The sequence below is a fragment of the Chinchilla lanigera genome, unplaced genomic scaffold (assembly GCF_000276665.1).
Source record: "Chinchilla lanigera isolate Chin_1 unplaced genomic scaffold, ChiLan1.0 scaffold00021, whole genome shotgun sequence".
NCBI classification, from domain to species: domain Eukaryota; kingdom Metazoa; phylum Chordata; class Mammalia; order Rodentia; family Chinchillidae; genus Chinchilla; species Chinchilla lanigera.
In genome coordinates, this window is record NW_004955422.1 from 1858622 (window position 1) to 1881167 (window position 22546).

The following is a 22546-nucleotide window of genomic DNA, read 5'->3' on the forward strand; positions in this document are numbered from 1 at the left end:
GCCGCCCCTCCCCCGCCCGCGCCCCCGCCGGGGGGAGGGGCGCGCGGAGTGGGACTCTTTCCGTTTGGTCCAGCCCCGCCATGCACGCAGTTCCCAACACTTCTCGTCATCCTCGCTCTCGGGGCTCTTTATTCTGCTGAGCGGTGCTGTTAGGATTTCTCTCTCTCTCCTCTCTCTCTCTTTTTCCTCTGACCACGTTCGCGATGGTGGGTAGCAGCAGCAGCAAGGTGGCCCTGGCACGGGAGGGGTTGGTCTCGAGATTGGGCACCGGGCAGAGAATGTCTCCTTTTCAACTTTGTCTGTGTGGCTTGCACCCCGGGAGGAGGCCACACGCCGGTTGTGGGTGTAGATGTGCCGAGAGTGATTTCTAAGTAGTTGAGTTGTTGAGATGAGGGTAGGACTGCTAATGGTAGGCAGGTTTTGTTTTCATTGGTGAATCCGGTGTCATCATATTCCGGTCATATGTTGAAATATTCTTTGTTTAGGTCTTGAAGTAGAGGATCTCACACTGCACGTCCACATTGTGTTGTTTTTAAATGATGTCTCTGGGAGTATGGATTTCTAGAATTTCAAATGTGAGTGAAGGTCCGTACGTGTGTGGGCCTCAGCTCTGGCCTTGACAGTGAACTTTGTGGCTGTGTTTCGGATTTCAAAGATTTGCCCCGTAGCTGGGGTGCGAGTTCGTGCGTTTTTCTGAATGGTAGGTGTCAGGAATGTAGATGCCTGGGGAAGTTAGAGAGGGAAGAACATTTGTATATTAATAATGGATAGCTGAATATTAGAATCAGATTAATTTGGGCTGATGAGAGTTTTTTTTTTTTTTAAACAGTTGTGCACTCTAGGAAGGAAGGCTTTTCATAGGCGTACTTTATAAGGGGTTGCATACGGCAAGGAGCTGGGATCTGGCCTTTTAGAGAGGCCACTCATCACCGTCAACATCTGCAGCTTTGTGGAGGTAAAGGGGACTGAAACAGGCTGAGATGTGTGAGCATACTTTTCAGTGCTTATGCTGTTTGTTTACATTTGGTGTTCACTCACGTTTGGGCAGTAGAAATAAATAGGTCAGCTTTTCCTTCGGTTTTTGAAAGCTAGCCCCCTCTTTTTCTTTCAAAGTTTCACAATTTACTTGGTTTACAGCCTTGTAGGAAACCATTACTACATTTTTACTGGAAACACTGTTATTCATGTTAATTTCGGTAAGTTCCTTCTTACTCTTTTCTTAAGTCTTCACTTGTGTGTGGAATCTGTGTTGTGGGCTTAGCATTGGCTTATTAGGAGCCATCTAAAATGTCTGAAGAATGCATTTTAAAATCTCAGAGTGTATCCTTTGATGGCAAAGAAGAAATTTTTGTGTGCAATTTACTCGTATATTTATTTTTTAAAAATATAGTGCTTAAGACTTGTAGATGTCCAACTATCCTTAAGTGAAGCACATAGTGATATATTCTTCATTCTCAAAACATAAATATTAGTATTCCCCGTACTGTTTTTTTTTTTTAATCAGACTTTTTTGCTCTAGGTAACGTAATAGTATTTACAGTTTGACTAGCGTTGCTCAGCTGCCCATAATAAAGTCTTTTGCTTGAGTGCTTTTGAAGGCATTCTAACTTAGTTTTTAGATAGTTTTGCAAGGTTTATGATAAAGGATGTTGCACTTGAGACTCAGGCAAGTCTTTATGGAAATGGAAAAGTAATAGATTAAAAAGACACCGGTCTATACCGTAATTTATTTTTAAGAGGTGTATGTGATGGATGGGCACTATTTCTTTTAGCTTGGAAGGGCCCCTCCTTGTTCCTATTCAATTACCTGGGAGGAGCTGCCTCACAAATACTCATCTTCTGTTTACCTGGAGGTCTCTAAATGGTATCCAGCAGGAGGTGCTACAGCAAGGTAAAGGACACTTGAATTTTGAGGGTCTTGCCACTTATTGAAACTCTACTTAGCTTCAGCTAAGCAACAGGATTAACACCTCAAGGTTCCAGAAAACTTTTGAGTAAGTCCATTAAAAAATAACATTAATAAACTACATTGGCTTTCTGAAACTGAAATTTTTGCTTTTTACTTGCTTATGGTACTCCGCAAAGTAGATTTTGTGTTGTGGATAGCTTAAGGATGCTGGGGTTATGTGTAGAAGGCTGTAAGAATTATTTTCTTTTGAGAAAGGAGTTAGTCTTGTATTGCTAAAGGGGGGGGGGTGTTGAACACATATTTTTTAAAAAAATTATGTGCAGTTGCAGTAAACTAAAGTAGTTGGTATGATGTGAGTCTTCAAGTTTTGTGGTCATCCCTGTAACATTAACTCACATAGAATATACAGTGGTCGAAAGTTTGGCAAGAGAGTTCCTGTGTGGAAAAATTTTAGGACCCCCCCCCCCATCAATCTATGGTCTTCTTAAGGCAGCTTTAGAAATACATCTGGTTAATGTATTTAGGTTGGCCTCCAAAGACTGAGATTCTTGAAGTATAAGTAAAGTTGTATCTGTAGGTAGAGATCATTGCTGATATGCCTGTCTGTTAGTAGTAACTGCATAAAGATGAAAGTAACTATTTTAACAGTTTCATAGCATTATGCACATGGCCCTTTGAAACTGTGTTAGGTGAGTTGATTATCATTGGAAGTGTTACACTACTATGGTTGCTTGTGAAGTTTTATATCAAAGTTTTAAACACTTAGAAAATTTGATGAACCTGCTTTGAATTTTGTCTTTCTTTGGTAGGCATAGTACTTTTCTCTTAGTAAAATCAGATTAGGTAATACATGTGAAAGTTCTTTGTAAATTGCCAGACCCATGCAGATATTAACTTGTTGAGATAGACAACCAATCAACACCTGAACAGAGCTTCTGTCTTAAAATGCTAACTTCACATCAATTGGAAAATTAATGCATTAAAAGTGTACCCTGGACACTATGAATTTTTGTTTTTTAAATACTGCTGTGGTTACCAAAAATCTCTTTGTTACAGTTTTGAAGCTTTGTCTAAAAAATGCTGCCTAGGCAGTTTCCCATAATTCAAATAAGATCATTTTTCCTTTTGAAGATCTTGGGAAATGTATGTCCACTGTTAAAAGTTTTCTCCATTGATGTGATGGTAGTTGATTGTAGTGAATATTTAAGTTCCTCTGGACTATCCTATAGACTTTTATTAACACTTAGAGTTAACAGATGCCAGGGCTAAAGTTTTGATTGTTTTGATTGACTGTGCTAACTTTCTGAAAAAATTCTTACTGACTAAAGCTTTCAAGTAAAAAAAAATAGCTTTCAAGTTTGCTTTATGGTGAAAATATGTACATCTGTATGCATTAGTATTAAGTACATGTGTATATCATTTTTGTTTTTCTATTTTAGAAGGATGCATGGGAAATGACTATTCAAATCTAGAGTACACTGAAATATTTTTGTGTAAAAATAACCCCAAAGTTTAAAGCCTTAAGTTGTGGCTTTCTTTATAGCTTTGCTCACAAATTTGGAATAGAAAATTAAAAACAACAACAAAAAGCACCCCAGTAAATTGAGAATCTTTGTGTTTGTGATTATATCAAAAGATCTAGTACCTTAAATCTTAGAAGTGACTGTACTTTGTGAAATAGCCTCAATTAGAAAGTAAATATAGAAACTTGCTTCTGTGAAGGGTGAGAAAAACATTTAACTGTTTAGACAAAAATGAAACCTCGGGTGATACTAACTTTTTACTCCATAGATAACGCATACTAAAGCTTTTTGTGAAGAAATACGAAGTTGAAGTTATAGTATCGTGCTTTTAAATTTTGTATCTTTAGTATTTTATTGCTGAGGGCTTTTGTATTTAACCACTATTCAGAAGGAGAGTGGAAGAAATTAAAGTTTTAGGTCTCTGACCTTTGACAGAATTCCTTTACATTTATAATCAGAACTGATTTCTTAAAACATGTTTGAATTTTCATACTATTTTGTGCTGGGAAATATATATAATTTATGTTGACTTCTCAGGAATTTTTGTACATGGACTTTTTCATTAGGCCTAAGTGTTCTTTTTAGGAGCAGAGTAATACATTTTGATCACGTTAACTTTACCAGTTGTATATTTTTGCTGCTTTAGAATTTTTTTAAGCAGTACTGTGTTAACACTGCGTTAAATTTATTGTAGATTATTATTTCCTGGAGTATATATTTTCTTCTTTGTATGTTTGTGTGTATATATGGCCATACCTTTTTGAGGGTTTCATATAATTCTTGTGAGTTCATATATTACATTTTCAAATACTGATCTTTTTTGAGAAGGTGTAATAAACTTTTAAGGATAACTTTAGTATTACTTGACTACCAATTCATCTTACACTGGGGTGGTGGTGAGCTCCTCCTTTGGGGAGATTATAAGTAGGTTCGGTCATCCTTGGGGCTTTTCTTTTAAAGGAATTTACCCCAGACTCTTGGCTAGCATTTTGAATACTGGGCCACTTCTTTCCTTCTAGTACCATACAAGCCTCTCCTACCCTTTTAAAAGAATGAAAAAGAATTTGTTAGGAGCCTCAGTTGAAGGAACTCTTCTTTCCTGTATCTTGCAATCAACCAGGAAAATGTTTTCTGCTTTTTGAAATAGGTAAGAAGCTGGTATGGGGGTATCTGCCTGTGATCCCAGTTACTTGGGAGACTGAGGTAGGAAGATTTATTGGGCCCAGGAGTTTGAGACCAGCCTGGGGAACATAGACCCTGTTTCAACAAAACCATACACAGTAAAATAAATAAAAGTAAACAAGAAAGTGAACCAGGAATGTAGAGTTAGGAAGGGAAAGAGACCTAATAGGTTGCTGAACTGGGCTTTATTTTGACTTGGTTTGCGGGCCTAGGGGAGAAACATAACTTAAACACAGAAGCCAAAAAGATGGGTTTTGTTTTATTGTTTTGGCTGCATTGAGAATACAAACTGTCAGTACTTGAAGAGAAGGAGCAGCAGAAAGGAATTGATTTTTTTCTGCTGCAGATCCAAGTATTGTTAACCATGTGCATCTCTAAAGCGACACACTTACAAATCAAACAGTAGTTGATTCTTTCACTCAATTAACAGTCAGAACCCAAACCTGCTTTTTTTTTTTTTAAAGTACCCAAAACTTAAGGGTAATGACAATAATTTCCTGATAAAAGTGGGTGATTGTAACCATGGCAACTGCTGTCTCTGGCCTTATGGACAGTATGTTGTATTGATGAAGCTTCAGATCCTTTAGTAGCCTATCACTTTTATGGTGAAATGTAGTAGCATGTGTTGCAGGTGATTTTTAGCTGGATTGTGTTAAATTTGTGTGCCAGCTTATCTTTCCTTGTTAGGAATTTCTTGGACTATATTCCACAGCATGTTTGTGAAGGTGCTGTTGCCTGAAAATAACCCACCACCTGTGTGAGGCCTCCTAATGCAGATTGCACTTAGTTCTTTCCCAGCCTCCTTTCAGAGTCTTGCAGAAAACAGGGTTGTGTGTAGGAACTCAATGTACATAAATTACAGATCCAACTTATCAGTTCGGGTTTGGACATGTTATTAATAGCTTAAAATTCTTTTTGTGTTTCCAGAGGAGGTTACTGAATGAGAGAAAGGGGCCTATAAATGGAAAATTTTTTCTGTAAGTTTTCTTTCCACAAGTGTGTGTGTGTGTGTGTGTGTGTGTGTGTGTGTGTGTAGGGAATTAAGCTTGAAGAGTGAAGGGTATAAATATTGAGGAAGGATTTGAGAGAAGAGAATCTTCAGGGTTTTTTTTTAGTGCTGGTGTATATATGTATTACTATAAGAATATATTTTCTAGTGAGCAGTACTAGAGAATGGGAAATATTTGCTTGTGAGAATTTTTTTCTTCTTCTTCTTTTTTTTGGCTTTTTGAGACAGGGTCTCGCTATGTAATACAGGCTGGCCTTGAACTCACTATGTAGCCCAGGCTGGCCCCGAACATATGGGAATCCACAGCAGTCTTCCTGCCTCAGCCTCCCAAGTGCTGGGATTACAGGCACACACCACCATGCCTGGCTTGCTCAGGAGAATGTTCATCAAGAAAAATTATAAAATATATCTTGATTAACTGTTCAAAGGAGACCTGATAAAACAAAACTTTTTTGGGGGAAGGAGGATAGTGTGTTGAAACTGATACAACTAAACTTAAAAAAAGTTTGAAGAATTATAGTTCCATCATATCAAATCTTTTTGCTTTTAAAGTATTTTTATCCTGTCCTATCTAAAGTTTTTCTAATGTGAAAATGTTACTATTAATTAATACTTTTTGCAGTGTGTGCTACAGCAACTGTGTGCCAGAGCAGAGAACAAACACATTAGATCTGAATTTGACTAGACCTTGATAGTAAAATCTAGTCAAATTGTGCTACACTGTTCAGACTTTCTTGAAACTTGCTGTGATAAAGTGGTTTACTTACTACAAGTCCCAAGATGCATTGCACTTTTTGCTTAACTTCAGATTAGAGCATTGCATGCTGGGGCCTGTAGTTGATTTCAACAGCACCAGGAACCCTTCCTTCTTGTCTACTCCATTTTATACACAGCTTCCCAGTCCTCTAAGAACTTTCTGCAAACTAAAGTTTGATTAACAATATCATGGTTATTATGCTGCTGGAATTCTAGAGCAGGTGCTCAGAAGCAATCTAGTGCTTTAGTTTATGGTAGTTTGTGTTTTCTATCAGCGATGCACTATAAGATTTACTTGTAAAATAATATATATTCAAAACTTGACTCAGCAATTGTAAGTAATTTTTGTGTCATTAAATAGTTCACTTTGTAATCATAGCATCGTTCCTTGAGAGTGTGGGCATTAGAAGCCTCTAGTTGTCAGGCCTGGTAAATACACTGTTCTTCCTTTTCCTTCCTTCCTCTTCTTTTTCCCAAAGGGGAGAATTGCTCCGTAAAGTTTGATGGAACTTCTCCTTTTTGGTATCTATGTTTAAGTTCAGAGTTCTGTAATTCTTCTGTGATAATTGCCAACATGTTGAATATCTGTACCCTCTAATTAGAAGACACTTTCTTTTTTTAGGGGGTACCGGGACTCGGACTCAGGGCCTTGCGCTTGCCAGGCAGGTGCTGTGCTGCTGAGCTACATTCCTGGCCCTGGAAGACAAATTCTTGAAAATAAACATCAGTATAAATTTGATATTCAGAGATATAGTCTGAAAGGCAGAAGAAAAGGTAAAATATCTTCAATAATTTTTTTATTTTCATTTTTAAAAATTTTTATATTTCTTTTGAGGATTCTTAACTAGGGTGTTGTTGTAGATTAAGTCTTCAGGTCTATGACAGTGTTTAGCACATTGCTTGGCACATAGTAGAGCTCAGTAAATTTTTAGAGTTAGTAGCAATATTAGTAGTTGTTACTTAAAATAGCATGCTTCACATTTTTTCTTTTTTTAAAAATTATAATTTGACCAGAAGCCCAGGCTGTTCTAATAAGACCTTGAGATTTTTGGCTTATGGTAATGACAAGGCAATTCTTTAGACTGTTTTGCTGCACATAAGATGTCTTTGCACCTCAGTTTCTCCCTAAGTGACACATGCCCAAAGTGAGACAAGCGAGTAGCAGAATTTTGATCAAGATTCAGTTGCCCATCCAGTATTTGTTGCCATTGTACTACATCTTGACTTCAGAAAGTTCAGGATAATGAAAGCAACTTTGTTCATAATGTTTGCATTGGTGGAATATCCAAACTAGTTGATTAATGAAAATAAGATTCAGCAAAAATGCTTCACGGTATGTCACAGTATATGTAACAGTATATGTATATGTGTCACAATATATGTAACTTTGGGGAAATCCTGTTGTGTCTAGAGGCATGTGCCTGTTCATCACTACAGTGTTATAGGAGCGATGTATTGGATGCCAGTAAGCAGCCCCACAATGAAAACATAATTTCAGATCTGGGTTGTGTTTAAAATGTTAGATTCAAGGAAGTCTTAGGTCCTCACATTATTTATTTCTTTTAGGATACTGACCTCTTTTGGACTCTTAAAATTTCAGGATATTTTTATTTGTGTGATTGATCCCTTTTAGCTGTTTGAGATGGAAAAAAGATGCCTAGTAACATTGAAAAATAAAAGCATAAGTTGCTACGTATGTGCCTCAGTCTGAATGTAGACAGAATCAGGGAATTGTCTTTCTTAACCTACTTGGATACTATCTATTCTGGCTTTTTCCCTAGTGTGGAATTCTTGAATATTCTTCAAATATTATTTGCTGGTGGCTGCTGTGTTTACTTAAGAAAACTGTGCCTTAGTAGTATTTATTTAGGTTCTTGTTTACTAAAATCAATTTACTATAATAATAAGTAACATTAGCCCTTTCCTCCCTCATAATTGTGATTCACAATTTTTTTTTTTTTTTAAAGAGTAAAAGAAGGATAACATAGTAATAGGGGGGCTTACCTAATTACAGACAAAGTGATAGGAAATTATCAATGTGATTTATTTTTTTTTTTTTTGTGATTCACAATTTATTATTGTATGTATTAGACTTTAAATAGTGTCATTAGAGAATTTAAGGAATCTGGTCTGTCTGATATACTTTATATTATAAATTATTTATTTTATACGATTTGTCTTTTCATGATCTAATATTAAATTGAAACATATTCAGATGTTACAAAGAAGTTAAATACAAAGGGTTTAATGTAAGGAGAAAAGTGGTCTTTGGTATTAATTGGACAATACAGAGAAAAATTAGGTTTGGCTGAATTCTCTCTCTGTATATTTTATTGTTAGATTTACTCATGTAATTCATGAAGTACTAAAGTTGGAAATAAGGAAAGTAAAACTTGGCAGTTGTGCATACTCACTCTGGAGTCCTGTGACACACCTAAATTGTTTGGTTTTGTTTTGTGACAGGGTCTCACTATGCAGTTCAGATTGGCATTGAACTCACTATGTAGCGTAGGCTGGCCTCAATTCTCTCTTTTCTTTTTTTTGGTACTGGGAACCGAACTCACGACCCTGTGCTTGCCAGGCAGGCGCTGTGCCGCTGAGCTAAATCCCCCGCCCCTGGGCCTCAACTCTCTGTAATGCTCCTGCCTCAGCCTCTCAAGTGCTGGGATTACAGGTGTGTGAAACCATGCCTGGCTGACACACCTAAATTTTTGAACAATCTCTCCCCTTCTGTTTTTTTTGAGACAGGGTCTCACCAGTTGGTTCAGGCTGGCCTTCAACTCGCTTATATAATCCAGGCTGGTCTCAAACTCATGGTGATCCTTCTGTTTTAGCCTCCTGAGTGCTGGGATTACAGGTGTGTGCCACCACGCCCAGTACTCCTACCTTTTAATAAAAATGTCTGAGGCCAATATAAATCAGACAGCTGTGATGATATCAAAGACCTGGCTTTATATCCAGTTCTGTCACTTAAATGCTTACTCTTGGGAAATTCAGTTTCCTGGGGGTTTAGTTTTCCAAGTGAGAAATAAATAAGGGCTTGCTTCAGTATGCTGTGAAAAGGAATACCTGATACTCGTGAATGTACTTTATAGACCAAAGTAGTATACGTAAACTTTATTTATTGATTGATTGCAGTGGTGAGGATCAAACCCTTGTGCATGCCAGACAGGTGCTTTACCACTGAGCTATACTGCCAGCCCAAATAATGAATGTCTTGAGTTTATTTGTATATATCATGTTAATATTATTAATATTAATCAGGTTTTAGATGTCTGAGTTAGAATAAAAATGAACCAAATAATTAGCAATCCACTGTGCCTGCAGTAGATAAGTTCTTGGAAGGAAGTGTTTAGACATGTTTATACAGTAGCTTGTTCTTGACAATATACACGGATACATTTGTGTATAATATAAATATTATAAATGACTGATGTGTTCAGAAGTTTTAATCACAGACTTTTATACTGAACTATATTTTTATGTGTTTATATACAAGTTTACATCAGTAAAAATAATTGTTTTAAAAAATGACATAGATGTATAGATTAAATGTTTGGCAAGTACAAGTTTTTGTACTTGAGGGTTATCTGCTGTTAATAACAACAGTAGTTTAACACTGACTGTTTATTGTATAAGTGCTAAGCCTTTTTACTCATAAGATCTTGTTTAATCCTCACAGCCATACCGGGAGGGCTTACTGTGGTTATCCTACCTCCATTTTACAGGTAAGGAAATGGAGGTTTTTCTGGGATCACATAGGTAATGAGTGGTACAACCTGGAGTCAAGCCCAGGTGTACTCCTGATTTCGCACTCTTAAGGGTCCATAGTGGTGTATAAACTACGTAATTCCCATAGCAACTTAGAAAGTGAATTACTAAAGAAGTTTTCAGTTTTCTGAAATGACCGCAGTTACGCTGTATCATTTTGAGATGCTCTCATGTTGCTTTTGGTTGAGTTAGGTCACATATTTTAGAAATAGTAAGTATTGAAATGGAATGGAAGTAAGGGCATCTGAGACAGTGCCTGTTTTCGTCCTCATGGTGTGCCATGGCCAAGCACAGTACTAGCGTGGGATAGGGTCTAATAACTATTTCTTAAAGGTTGGAAGTTGGGCTCTTTAGCATGGGTAGATTATTTTATAAATTTTCTTAATAGACACAAATAGTTCACATTCAATCTTTATGTAATTCTTTGTTTTGTTTTGGTGGCGGTACTGGGGATTGAGTATTTTTGCACTGTGCTATATCCCCAGCCTACTTTAAATTTTTTACTTTAAGGCTGGGTCTTCCTGTGTCACTGAGTTGTCCAGGTTGGGCTCAGATTTGTGATCCTCCTTCCTCAGCCTCCGAGGGTGCTGGGATTATAGATTGGTCACCTCACCTGGCCTAACAGTATTTTAGTGTTAAAGAAGTGTCTTTTCTTTTAAGAAATACTATAAAAGTGTATATCTGGATTATGAATGTCATTCTAGCAATATATAGATATGTAAGTAGGAAATTAAAGTTGTAATACTCCCATCCTGCTTTTAACCATTTTCTATCCACTTAGGTATTTTTTATACATGCACATTTTAAAAAGTAAGACAATGCTATCTTAAAATTAACTTTTTTGAGATGACTACTGTGGGCTTTGTATCATTGAAGGCTCTAAGGTTACCTATGGATCTGAAAACACTTTTAAGTTCTGTTGTGTCTCATGCTCTAGCTAATGATCACTGTTACTGTTAAAACTTTAAAAAAATGTTAGCCAGTTTAAAGTAATAACAGTGTTTTCTCTTCTGTGCAAGCAATTTAAGAGGCATCATTTCAGAATTAAATTCAACTAATTTATTTTGGTAGCTACTTATAGAGAACAGTTGTGTTTAAAGATGACTTTTTTTTTAAACCAGTGGTCTCCTTGCTTGTTAAGAAGCATTCAACATTTACAAAATAGAGTTTTAAAACCAAACTAATACTCATAACATTTTAGTTAGAAACTCAAACCTGCACAGCTTCCTTGGTGTAGAGACCTTGCCTAGGAATTAGTCTTGGTCCTCACATCTTTATGAGGAGTTTTGGCTAACTTCACCCCAACCAGCTGGCCCTACTCACTGAGCTACTACTAAATGCTATACTAATAACCCAGTGTTTTTAAAGGCATTTTTTTAAAAAAGGTAAATTTTTGAGTGCTGTTCATTTTGATTTTAGTTGGAGAGTTTTAACTTATTGTTAAAGTTAATTATAATTCATCTTTGTAATATTTAAATTGAAAACTTACTAAATAGGTAATAAAAGGTTTTTCATTACAACAGTTTAAAAATGAAAACCTTTCTAATCCTAGAACATATTCCTTGCATCTCTGGTACTTTATTCTTTAGACCCACATTCAGTGAAGTGATAAAGCTTAGGCTTAAAATTCTAAGAATTTGATCTGACAGGGTGTGGCAAGCAGTGTTAAACTTTGTAGAGCCACTGTTTTCACAAGCCAGGTTTAAGAGTATTTCTCATTGGTAGCATTCATAAATATGCTTTTCGTCTTGAGTGGTTCAGACCATGTGTTCTAGAGTATTTTAGTCTTTCTCCTAATAGTCTTACAGGTGTACAAAGAGCTCAGTTAATATCATGGGTGGTGAAACTGAGGCAGGGAAAAGAATTTGTTTAAATTAAGGGCAGAGCCCAATTTCACTAACTTTGAAACTCTAGTCTTGGTCATCTTGCCCTCTTTAACCTTTTTAAAAATCTGATCACCAGTAAATGTGTAATAGTCTGAATTAGTGTTTTCTGTATGTTATCAGACAGGAAAGTCGAGATTTTTAAAAGGTTGAGATGTTAAAATGTAAGTTGTAGTAATTTCTTCCTGTGTTTCCCCTGGGGCACGTCCCCCACCTGGAGACCAGTGCTCCAGAAAGACCTTTTTGCTGGCAGAAGAGACAGACTTGGGGACAGCTGGAGGGCAGTTGGAAAAGGTGTGGGGCTTTTGAAAGGAGTGATCTTTTGTAGCTTTCCGGTTTTAAAGAAACAGCCTTTCTGTGCAAGGCTGAAAGATTGAGAGTAAAGGCCTTGAGAGAGGTGAGCTTAAAAGACTGAAATAGAAGCCTTATTTGTTTCTTCAGAGTTGACCAAAGGGGAGAGGCTGCTTACCCTGCTAGCTTCTCCCAGAGATGGCAGTGCCTTTTCTGTTGTTGGGCAGTTTATAGAACGCAGGATAGCTTGGTAAGCGGCTTCTCTGTGCTGATGTGACGTAACATTGTGGAGTATGCAGCATGCATGTTAAGTACAATTGGTTGTGTTTGGCTTGTTGCTGCAGCATTTTTGAGGATTTCTTAAAAAAACAATTATCACTCGCTAGGGTTGGATATGTGCAGATGATTGAAAACATCGTTTTGAGGATACCAAACTTTTTAACTTGAATTTTTCTATTGTGTTTGTTTACTTCTTTCCCCACCCCCTATACCTCAGAGCAGAATTCCTTTTCTGAAAAGAACAGATGCCGTTAACTTATCAGAACTTGATAGTAAAAAGCCTTCAAAAATCTTTGTGCTGTTTATTTTATTTAATCTATATGCAAAACATTTTGTAATTATTGCTGTTAGAGGGTTGTCAGCTGGTGGTTCCTCCCCACCTTTTTTGTGTTCTGGAGATAGGTTAGGAATGCCAAATTGACAACTTGGTATAAAGAAATAATGACCACTGAAATAAAACAGGAGTTCAAATAAAAAGCAAACCAGATACAAATGTAGGATGAAAATATCTTTTAGTAAAATGTTAGCATGCTGTACTTGGAACAGATGCCACATTAATTCAAAAGAGAGCCCAGAAAATGTGGCAACTTTACGATGTCAATGGAGGGAGCCGCAATAGTTCCTGTTTTCATTGTGTCAGGTTCTTAGTACTACCTCCTGGTCCAGTCCTGTTCTTTATATGTATTTTCTGTGCATATTATATGTTAATATACAGATAGTACATTCATGCTTAATATTTTCAGTTGTGTAATTAAATACATTGTCATAATGGTAGATATTAGGGTGAGAAGCCCATTAACTTGTAATGCAGCAGTAATGACTTTTGCTTTAAATATGTGTGTTAGGATATTTACAAGCTGTGTCAAAAATGGACCCCTCCCAACCCTTCAAGGCATATTTATAATAAGAAGGTAATCTAATAATTGAGTCTTTCAAAGAGGCCCTAGTGCTTTTTAAATGTAGGATTTGGACAAGTTGCAAAATTTTAAGAAGTTTGCATTTATTTTTTTTCTCATTTAAATTCGTAGTTATCATTGGACATTTGTTATGATTTTTAAGTAGTTTAGACTCATTCATTCTTTTTTGGTGTTTTTTATGGTGTTTGGGAAAAAGAAGGGCTGATGGAAGGTTACTATACACCACTGGATATTTCCAGAGTGACATTCATTTTACAGAAGACTGTGCTGGGACATCTCCTGAATTGCCTCTTTCTTGCAGTGCATGGTTAGCGTGGATCTGAGCGTGGATAGAGGTGGGCTGGGGGCTTTTAACCAGATTTACAGCGTGCCTCTTCCGCGCAGTGCAATGATCTAATCACCAGGGACATATCCTGTGTGCCTGTAAAGAGTCTGGTACGCATGCTTTGGAAAGTGTTAGTGGTTTTCTCTCAATCTAAATCTATAATTTAATAATTTGGTGAAGTGTTGAAAGTTTTGTGTTCATGTAATTCCCTGGAAGGGAAGTTTTTAGCATGGAAGTAGAGCACAGTGGTTAAGCGTGTTAGTGCTGGAGCCAGTCTGTGTGCCATGCATTAGCTCTGTGAGTGCAGCCAAATCAGTTGACCCTCTGTCTGTCTCAGTTTCTTCATCTATCAAATGTGAGTAAGTAATAGTGCGTTCCTCTGAGGTTGTGATGAGGAGTAAATAAGTTAATGTGTGTAGTAGTAGAAGTGTTGGACACATAGCAAATAGTAAAGAAGTGGTACTTGGCAGGGTGTGGTAGTGCATACCTGTAATCCAGTACTCGAATTTGGTGGCTTCTGCCCAGCCTTGACATTTTAGCCATGTAGTGAGACACTGTGTCAAAATAAAAACATATTTAAAAAGCGGCTGGGGATGTAGCTCAGTGCAGAGGCCTTAGGTTCAGTCTCTAGTACCCCCCCCTCAAAAAAAAAGAAATAAATGGTACTTAATCTTAGTTCTCTGCTTTTTTCTTCCCTTGTGAAGCACTGAGAAAAATGTTACCCCCTGGGAAAAGAACTTGGGCTTTGTGGTCCTGATCCTTGGGTTAGAGGTTTGGCCTAACCACTCAAAAGTTGAATGTGTGATCTTACAGTAGGTAGTTATGCTTCCTTCTGTGTCGTACCACATGCCAACCACGTGCTAGTCATTTTGACTTCAGTGTCTTCATCTATGACAGAGGGATGATAATAACAGCCTCCCTAGGGTTTACATGAAGATAAAATAAGAAACTCTTAAGATACCAATAAACAAGACCTGCTCTTATCATTATTATTGTTTTTGTTACAGTCCCACTAAAAGTTTATGGGAAAAGAGTAAATGAGGAACAATTTAGTTGGAAAGTCCCCTCCCCCATGCCAAGGTGAGAAAAGTACATCTACTGAGTTCTTATTTGTAAGTACTTCTGGGAGAAATAGAAAGTACATGGGCATACGTTACTTTTAACAGAGCCTTTTAAAAATTTTCATGGTGCTTTGTATTTATTAAAACTCTCCATGACAGGGCTGGGGATTTAGCTCAGCGGCAAAGTGCCTGCCTGGCAAGCGCAAGGTCGTGAGTTCGGTTCCCGGTACCGGAGAAAAACCAGAAAAACCAAAAACAAACAAACAAACAAAAAAAACCTCTCCATGACATAAACCTTTCTTCCCCCCAGCCACTGATGAGACCAGTTGCAAGAAACTGAGGCAGTTTATACATAGTAGGTTGGTTAGTGTCAAGTCTGAGGTACACTAGGTCTGATAAGTTGTGTGTGTTTAACCCTGAATCAGTAGGGGAAAGGACAGTGTTTACTACATTTTATCTGTGTTCCTATAACAGTGTTGCAGCTTTGTGAACAGAAATTCGAAAAAGTGTGTTTTGAATGAGTGCTGTACTTCAGCTCAACAAATATTTTAAAAATTAAGCAATACTAGGCAGCATAGGGTTTTTTCAATTAAAAATTGTAATGTTATTCTACAATAGGTAGAGTGCCCGAGAAGTACAGTTTTATAGCTCTAAAGTGACCATATGTGTGATATTAAATGTTTTGTTTGTGTGCAGTGCTGAGGATAGAACCCAAGTCTGGCACATGCTAGCGAAACACTACCGCTGAGCCTGAAGTCTTGTGCACTTTTCAGGTTGGGTGCGCCACATGAAGGATCTCTAAAAGTTGCTTCACTTGGTTGAATGGAATTTAGGAAGTTTTAGAAGTGTATTTCATTTCAGTAAGTATATGGGCTGGAAATAGACTCTACAAATCTTTGGGGTTGAGTTAAAGAATGGTTTTGAACCAGGCATGGTGGTGTGCACTTATATTCCTGTCACTTGGGAGGATGAGACAGGAGGATCACTACAAGTTCAAGGCCAGCCTGGGCTACATAGTAAGACCCTGTCTTTTAAAAAAAAAAATACAGTTGTGAAAACCAGTTTATCCCAGTTTAATTCGTAAAAGGTGCCACTGTGGGATCCTGTCCTGTGCATTAGGTACTTAAGGAGAGATGCTGCCTTTGCTCGCCCATCCCCCACGCTGTAGCCTTTCTCCTCCTCTGTTCTGTGAGCTCTTCTCTGCTCTCTCTTCTAAAGTCACTTGCAAAGTAACTGAATATTTGTAAAATGTTTTATGTCTGGACTAAAGGAGAGAATAGAAAAAGTTCTTTTTACCTAAGAAGTTGCTATATTTTCAGATAGAGGACAAGAGAGGCATAAAGACTTAACTAAGATAAGCTTTAACTTCACTAGATTGCCCTCTGTAGTCCTAATGAGAGAAGAAAATGAACTTTTTGATGTTGCTAATTCAAAAAATATTTTATTTAATTACTTAATTTTTGTCTCTTTAAGACAGGGTTTCACTGTGCACTTTAGGCTGACCTTAAACTCACTTTGTAGTGGAAGCTGACCTTGAACTCACAGTGATCCTCCTGCCTCAGCCTCCTGAGTGCTGGGATTACAGGTGTGAGTCACCACACCTGGTGTATTTTATTAATTAATGGAGAGGACTAGAATTTCTTCCTTTGGTTTGTGAAATGAAAGATACGATATAATGCCTTGTTATTATGTATTGATATGTATTGATCCTTTTTTGGAGGTTGTGGTTGAGACAGGGTGTCACTAAGTAGTTCAAGCTGGCCTCAAACTCACCGGCAACCCTCCTTCAATCTCCCAAGTGCTGGGGTCACAGACACGTACCACCATGCCCAGTTACTGCTCTTTTTACCTTTCATTAGTTGATATATGCAAAATAGCAGACCCTTTCCTTTTCAGGTTCCTGTGATTGTTTGGTAAGAAACTTGGAAATTGTGGTTATGTGTTGAGTTAATAGCTATGTTAGATTTAAATTCAGTAGCTTCTGAGCTCTATACCAGACCTTTTATCCTTTGTTTAATTATACGTGAAGAAAAACATATTTGAGATGTCTTAACTTTCTTCTCTTTCCCTTCCTTCCTCCCTCCCTCCCTCCCTTCTTCCCTTCCTCCCTCCCTTCTTCCCTCCCTCTCTCTCTCTTTCCCTCTTTCTTTCTTTCTTTCTTTCTTTTTTTTCTTTCTTTCTTTCTGTTTTTTTGAGAAAGAGTCTCAGTGTGCAGTTCAGACTGGCCTTGAACTCACTGTGTAACCCAAGCTGGCTGTGAACTCACGGCAGACTTTCTGCCTCAACCTCCCAAGTGCTGAGATTACAGGCATGTGCCACCACACCTGGCTAGAGCCCTAACTTCATAAAATTTTAATAAATTTTTTTATGGAAATTTAAATACATGCAGAAGTAGAGTAGATAATATACAAATCATGTACCTTTTACCTAACTTTGATAGTTACTAGCATGTTGGCAGTCTCTAGTGTATATAACATACTAAGAAAATAATTTTATATTTTCAAACATGCAGAGCAAATAGATGCATCGATATATTGAAAGAAAAAGTGTGTGAGGATGTTAACTGCTTGCATACAATTTAAACTGGTGGTCCCTCTTAGGATAATAAGGTTTTCAAGGGGCTGGGGATTTAGCTCAGCGGCAAAGCGCCTGCCTGGCAAGCGTAAGGTCGTGAGTTCGGTTCCCGGTACCGGAGAAAAACCAAAACCAAAAAAAACAAACAAACAAACAAAAAAAAAATAATAAGGTTTTCATTTGTCCTTTAGCTTATTGAAGATGTCTGACCCACTGTTAACTTAATAAAGAACTCTCTCCAGGAGAGATTTTTTTCTTACCCCATCTGTCTTTAAGGAATTATTAGTTTTTCAATTTACTGTTCTTAAAAATAAGTTGCATTTTTTTGTACATGTGCCTATCTGTAACTTTTCTAGTAGGAGCCAGTAATGCTTGTTTCTAGCATGTGCAGGGTGCCATGTGTGATTTAGGGTTGTAAATCACTGGCTCTTGTTTTGCACTTGGTATCTACTTGTGTACTTGTGCACATTCTATTTCTGTTTAACCTGAGTGTGTGTATTCGGGAACACAAGTTGTAAAATAGTTTCTTGGACAGGGAATTTTGACTGCCTGCTAACTTTAGACCTAGTAATGAGGGTTAGGAGTGGGAATTATTTGCTCCCTTGTCTGCTCCTCTTTAGACTGGTAAGTTATTCAGGGGCCTGCAGTTGTGGGGCCTGCTCATTACTAGTTACTACAAGGTGACGGTAGCCCTATTTCTGAATTTCTTTGGCTTTATTAGTTTAAATTAGACCCATAGGGGTAATTATTCCACCCCAATGCATGAAGAAACCTAGTCAGTAGAAGTTGTATATGGAAACCCTTGTGTACTGCAATGAAAATGTATCTTTAATGTTACCATGTTGTTCGGCATATTTAGTGCAAGGAGCACACTTATTTAATGGGACCCTAATAAGCTCCCACTACAGGAAAGATATATTTTTAAAAATTATACTTAAGACGACTTTGTAGTACTGTATTCCCTAGTAGAGTTTGTCTAGAGTGGTGAAACCTTTCTAAAATAAAACTTATTCCTTTAACCGGTATTCATTTAAGTGGGTTTCTCTGTACTTGGTTTCCATGGAAATAGCGAATAGCTAACGTTATTTATAAGGTGGAAGTAAAATAGGGTGCCTAATGGGACCCCATGCTGCTCTGATGAAGAGACTTAGGGAAAAAAATCCATGCTCATGGGATTTTTTTTTTTTAAACAAGGTTAATGGAAGCCCTGATTTCAGTTTCTGTAACAGAACATATTTTTGGTTTTAAAGGCTAGCATTAATATCAAGCAAACAACTTCTTTTTGAGGTCTATATTGCTTTCACTTTCAAGTTTTAAGACCTCTTACCAGCAGGATTGAGGCTTTATGCTTTAGATTCCTGGTTTTTTGTGGTTTTTGTTTCAAAAGTTCAAATTCCCAGCATTATTGTAGTTGTTTCAGTTTCTCTTTGACATTTCAAAGTACAGATTAAAAAGGTAAATGTTCATTAATGATAGCAGTGATGATAAAGAATCCATATGTTGGAAGACATCTTTTTTTTTTAGTGTAAATTTCATGGAACCATTTTTAGTGTTTAGGCCTGAAGTCAGGGTTCTTTATTTGTATTGCTAAACCTGTGTAGTCAGAGAGAAAAAGATTCTAATTTTCTTTGGGGATGGAAACAGGGAAAGTCTTAATTTCTCTTTCCCTTTTAAGAAGTGGAGTGTTGCCAAAGCCTTTTAACTAAAATAACTGTTCATTCTTTTAGTCTTTGAAATGTGGATTTGGGATAAACCTTGGCTTTTTCTTCACTTCATCGGCAAGGCCTACTCTAGATTTTTTAGGCCTGTAGCAAAGCCTTGCATTTCTATAGCCCCTTCAAGTGAAAGAATATCATTCCCCTTTGTGTTTGTGTTTAGGGTGTGTGTGTGTGTGTGTGTGTGTGTGTGTGTGTGTGTGTGTAACTAATTTTTCCATAGCCTGAAAGGCACCTGCTCATTTTCCAGCCTGGTGAGTACAGCAGTGCTATATTGTGAGGGAAGGCAGGATGGAGCACGATAAGGTGCTATGATTTTTATTTAGTTAGTTTTGGTTGTCCTTGGCAGCTTGTGATCATTATCCATTTGTCTAGAAGTACTCTGATTTTTCTTGGCTATCAGTGCGGCAGGAGTTTTCTTATGTTTAAAAGCAAAGATTGTAGTACACTTAGGCTAGCTCCAGCAGGGGAAGAGTTTTAGTTTGTGTGTGTGCATGTGTTTGTTTCTTTGGATAAGCTGCAGTTGGGTTTATTGTGCTTTAATTCATAAAAAATTGATTGTTTTAATCCTGTTGAACTTGTTTTTATGTGAGATATTTTATCTGTAGGAATTCACTATTTTCCTGTGTGCATGTTAATGTTATTAAATTTCATTAGTTTTTAGTTTATCTTTTTCTTGTATATTTTTAAATCTGATGTTTACCAGTGACCTTCCTTGGTGTCTTTTATTTGAATTATCTTTGTGCTCTAGAGACATGGGAATTTGGGTCTTTTATGCCATTTTTGAGAGAAGTCCCAGTAGTTTGAGTTAGTGCAGTAGAAAGGGTTTTCACAGATGCAGTGCTGGGCATTCTCCTCCTCCTCGGTGCTTAGGGTTTGTGTGCACAACTCCCATTAGTGTTAATAGAGGCACTTGCTTAAATCCCTGTACACCAAGATAAGCCCAAACTCTTTTATAATGCCTCGTGGATACTGAGTTGTTTTTTTGTTGTTGATCGCAAGAGTTTTGGTCTTTAGGTTAACTGAGTATTAGGATAGAGTTTGAGTTGTCTTGGGATATAGAGTCATTTACTGAATCGGATCTGTAATTAAGTTTTCGTTATGATTAGCTTCAAAACATGCAGTTCTATAAGCTGTAGAAGCTTGTAAATAAAGATTTTTGTACTTTATTGCATGATGAAACAAGATTTATTTTTTTCTGTTTATTTCTGCTACTACTCAAATTATTTTAGCCACAAAATAAATGATTTTAATGGTTTTTGTGCATGTTGTAAAAGGACTTAGTAAAATTTTTCTTTTTTTACTCAGAAGCCTTCCTACCGTTACCTTGACTTCCAAGTCTTTTGTCAGCTAGAATGTCCCACATTTTCCCGTCATATAGAAGGTAATATGCACTGTTTCAGAGTTTAGACACTTCGATCACTAGTCAAGAATGAAATGATCACTGTTACTACACTTGTCTGTGAACTGTGCAATTTTATTATTTTTATTTATATATAGTCTAATGGAAGAATTCCCAGATTGAGAGCTGTCAATCTGGGTTTTAGGCTGTGCTTTATCTCATTTTTATAAGATTTTAGCTAGTCATCTAGACTTTTTTTTTTTTTTTTTTTTTTTGAGACAGAGTATTGCTGTGTAGTTCAGGCTGGCTTTGAACTTACTGTGTAGCCCAGGCTGGCTGCAAACCTGCAGTAATCTTCCTGCCTCAGCCTCCCAGGTGCTGGGATTATAGGCATGCAGCACCATTCCTTGCTAGACTTCTTGAACTTAGGTTCCTCTCTGAAGTGAAGGTATGGATCTTGTAATCTGAAATATCCATTCTAGTTTTAGGCTATTTGAGAGTCCACTCTCCTAAGTACTAAAGGAGAGTGGATCACACTATAAGGCAGGGAGTGGTTCCTAACCCCGGCTGCCTATCAAAATCTTCTGGGGGAACTTACAAAAACAAAACAAAACAAACAATATCTGGGCTCCAAGTTAGACATACTGAATTCAGAATCTTTAAGGGGGAGAACCTGTGAATCTATATTTTTTTAACGTTATTTGTGATCCTGATTTAGGATTGAGAACAACCTGTACAATGCATTATCTCTGTGTGTATTTGTGTGTGTGTGTGTTCGTATGTGTGCATCTATTCATCTTATCTGAAAATTTTGAAGATGGGGGGTTCTGAGGATGTAGTGGAAAGGCCTTGTGTTTAATCCCCAGTACCAAACAGACACACACACACACACACACACACATCTACACACACAGAAGATGATGGTGAGTTTGACCAATTATGTGTTAGCGTGGCTGAGACAAATGGACAAAATCAGTGTATTCTGAAGGTGAAGGCAACATGCTTAGCTCTTGGGCTGGATGTGGCTATGACCAAACAGCAGTCTGATGACTCAGCATTTTTTGCCTGAAGGAATGAGCTCACCATTTACTGAGATATGAGTGAGTCTGAGGAAGCAGTTGGGAGATAGGTAGTCAGGAGTTTAGTTTTGGACTTCTGGAGCTTGAGATACCACTTTGACAAGTGTTGAGTGGGTCATTGGATATTTGAGTTTGGAATTCAGGGAAAAGTCTGGGCTGGAGATAAAAATTTGGGAATTGCCAGTGTATGGCTCCTTTTATAGCTATGAAGCTGTGTGAGATCTTCTAAGGGGAAGAGATCCAGAAACTGAGCCCTAGGTCATTCAACTTTTGAGACCTTGCAGTTGAGAAGAAACCAGCAAAAGAAAAAGAGTGCCAGGGAGGTTAAGGAGAAATTGGAGGATGGTGTCCTGAGAATCAAGAGAGGGAAGGGTTTTTAAAAAGGAAAGAATGGTCAAATAGATCATATAATGCTGATTGAACAGTGAAGTGTGGACTGAGACTTCACTAGTGACTTTAGCAAAATAGGGGTCATCAGTGGTCTTGATAGGAGTGGACGGAGGCAGAAGCCCTAGTGGAATGGGCTGGCTAGGGAAATAGAGAAGAATAAGAGATGGAAAGGGTAGTTAACTCTTTACAGGAGCTTTGTGATAAGTGGGAACATGGGACAGTTGCTGGAGGAGGCTATGGTGTCATGGGAGTTGTTTTATTTTGCAGTCAGTGCTCTTTTATTTATTTTTAAAGGTTGGAACAAAATGATTCAGTAATGACAGGAGGGAAATAGATTGCTTCATGGGATTAAAGGAAGAAGTGCTGGAGGCATGTCAGTGAGAGGGCCAGAGAGATCGGACCTGAAGGACTTCACCTCGTTAAGTGGGATCCTGCATTTCCCTCTAGCCACTTACTTTTCAAATTTATTATACAGTATTTTCTGTTGGAAGTTAAGAAGGGCAGATAAAAAGCAGTAAAGCTATTGTATATGAAACTCAG

General features: G+C 37.5%; 1 protein-coding gene across 15 annotated transcripts in view; it reads left to right on the forward strand.

The window, feature by feature from the left end:
• Window positions 1–22546, forward strand: part of Phf21a (PHD finger protein 21A) — a 188482-nt gene that overhangs the window by 1287 nt on the left and 164649 nt on the right. For 8 of the 15 annotated variants that reach the window (XM_013514033.1, XM_005384052.2, XM_005384054.2 and 5 more), the window contains exon 1: window positions 7002–7153. The exons of 2 other annotated variants lie outside the window; for them this stretch is intronic. The gene's annotated coding sequence lies outside the window, so the exon portion shown is untranslated. Of the gene's footprint in view, window positions 1–47; window positions 207–829; window positions 956–1137; window positions 1197–7001; window positions 7154–14852; window positions 14926–15602; window positions 15767–22546 lie in introns of those variants that run through there. 5 more of the 15 variants (XM_013514026.1, XM_013514029.1, XM_013514028.1 and 2 more) reach the window with 5 other exon arrangements.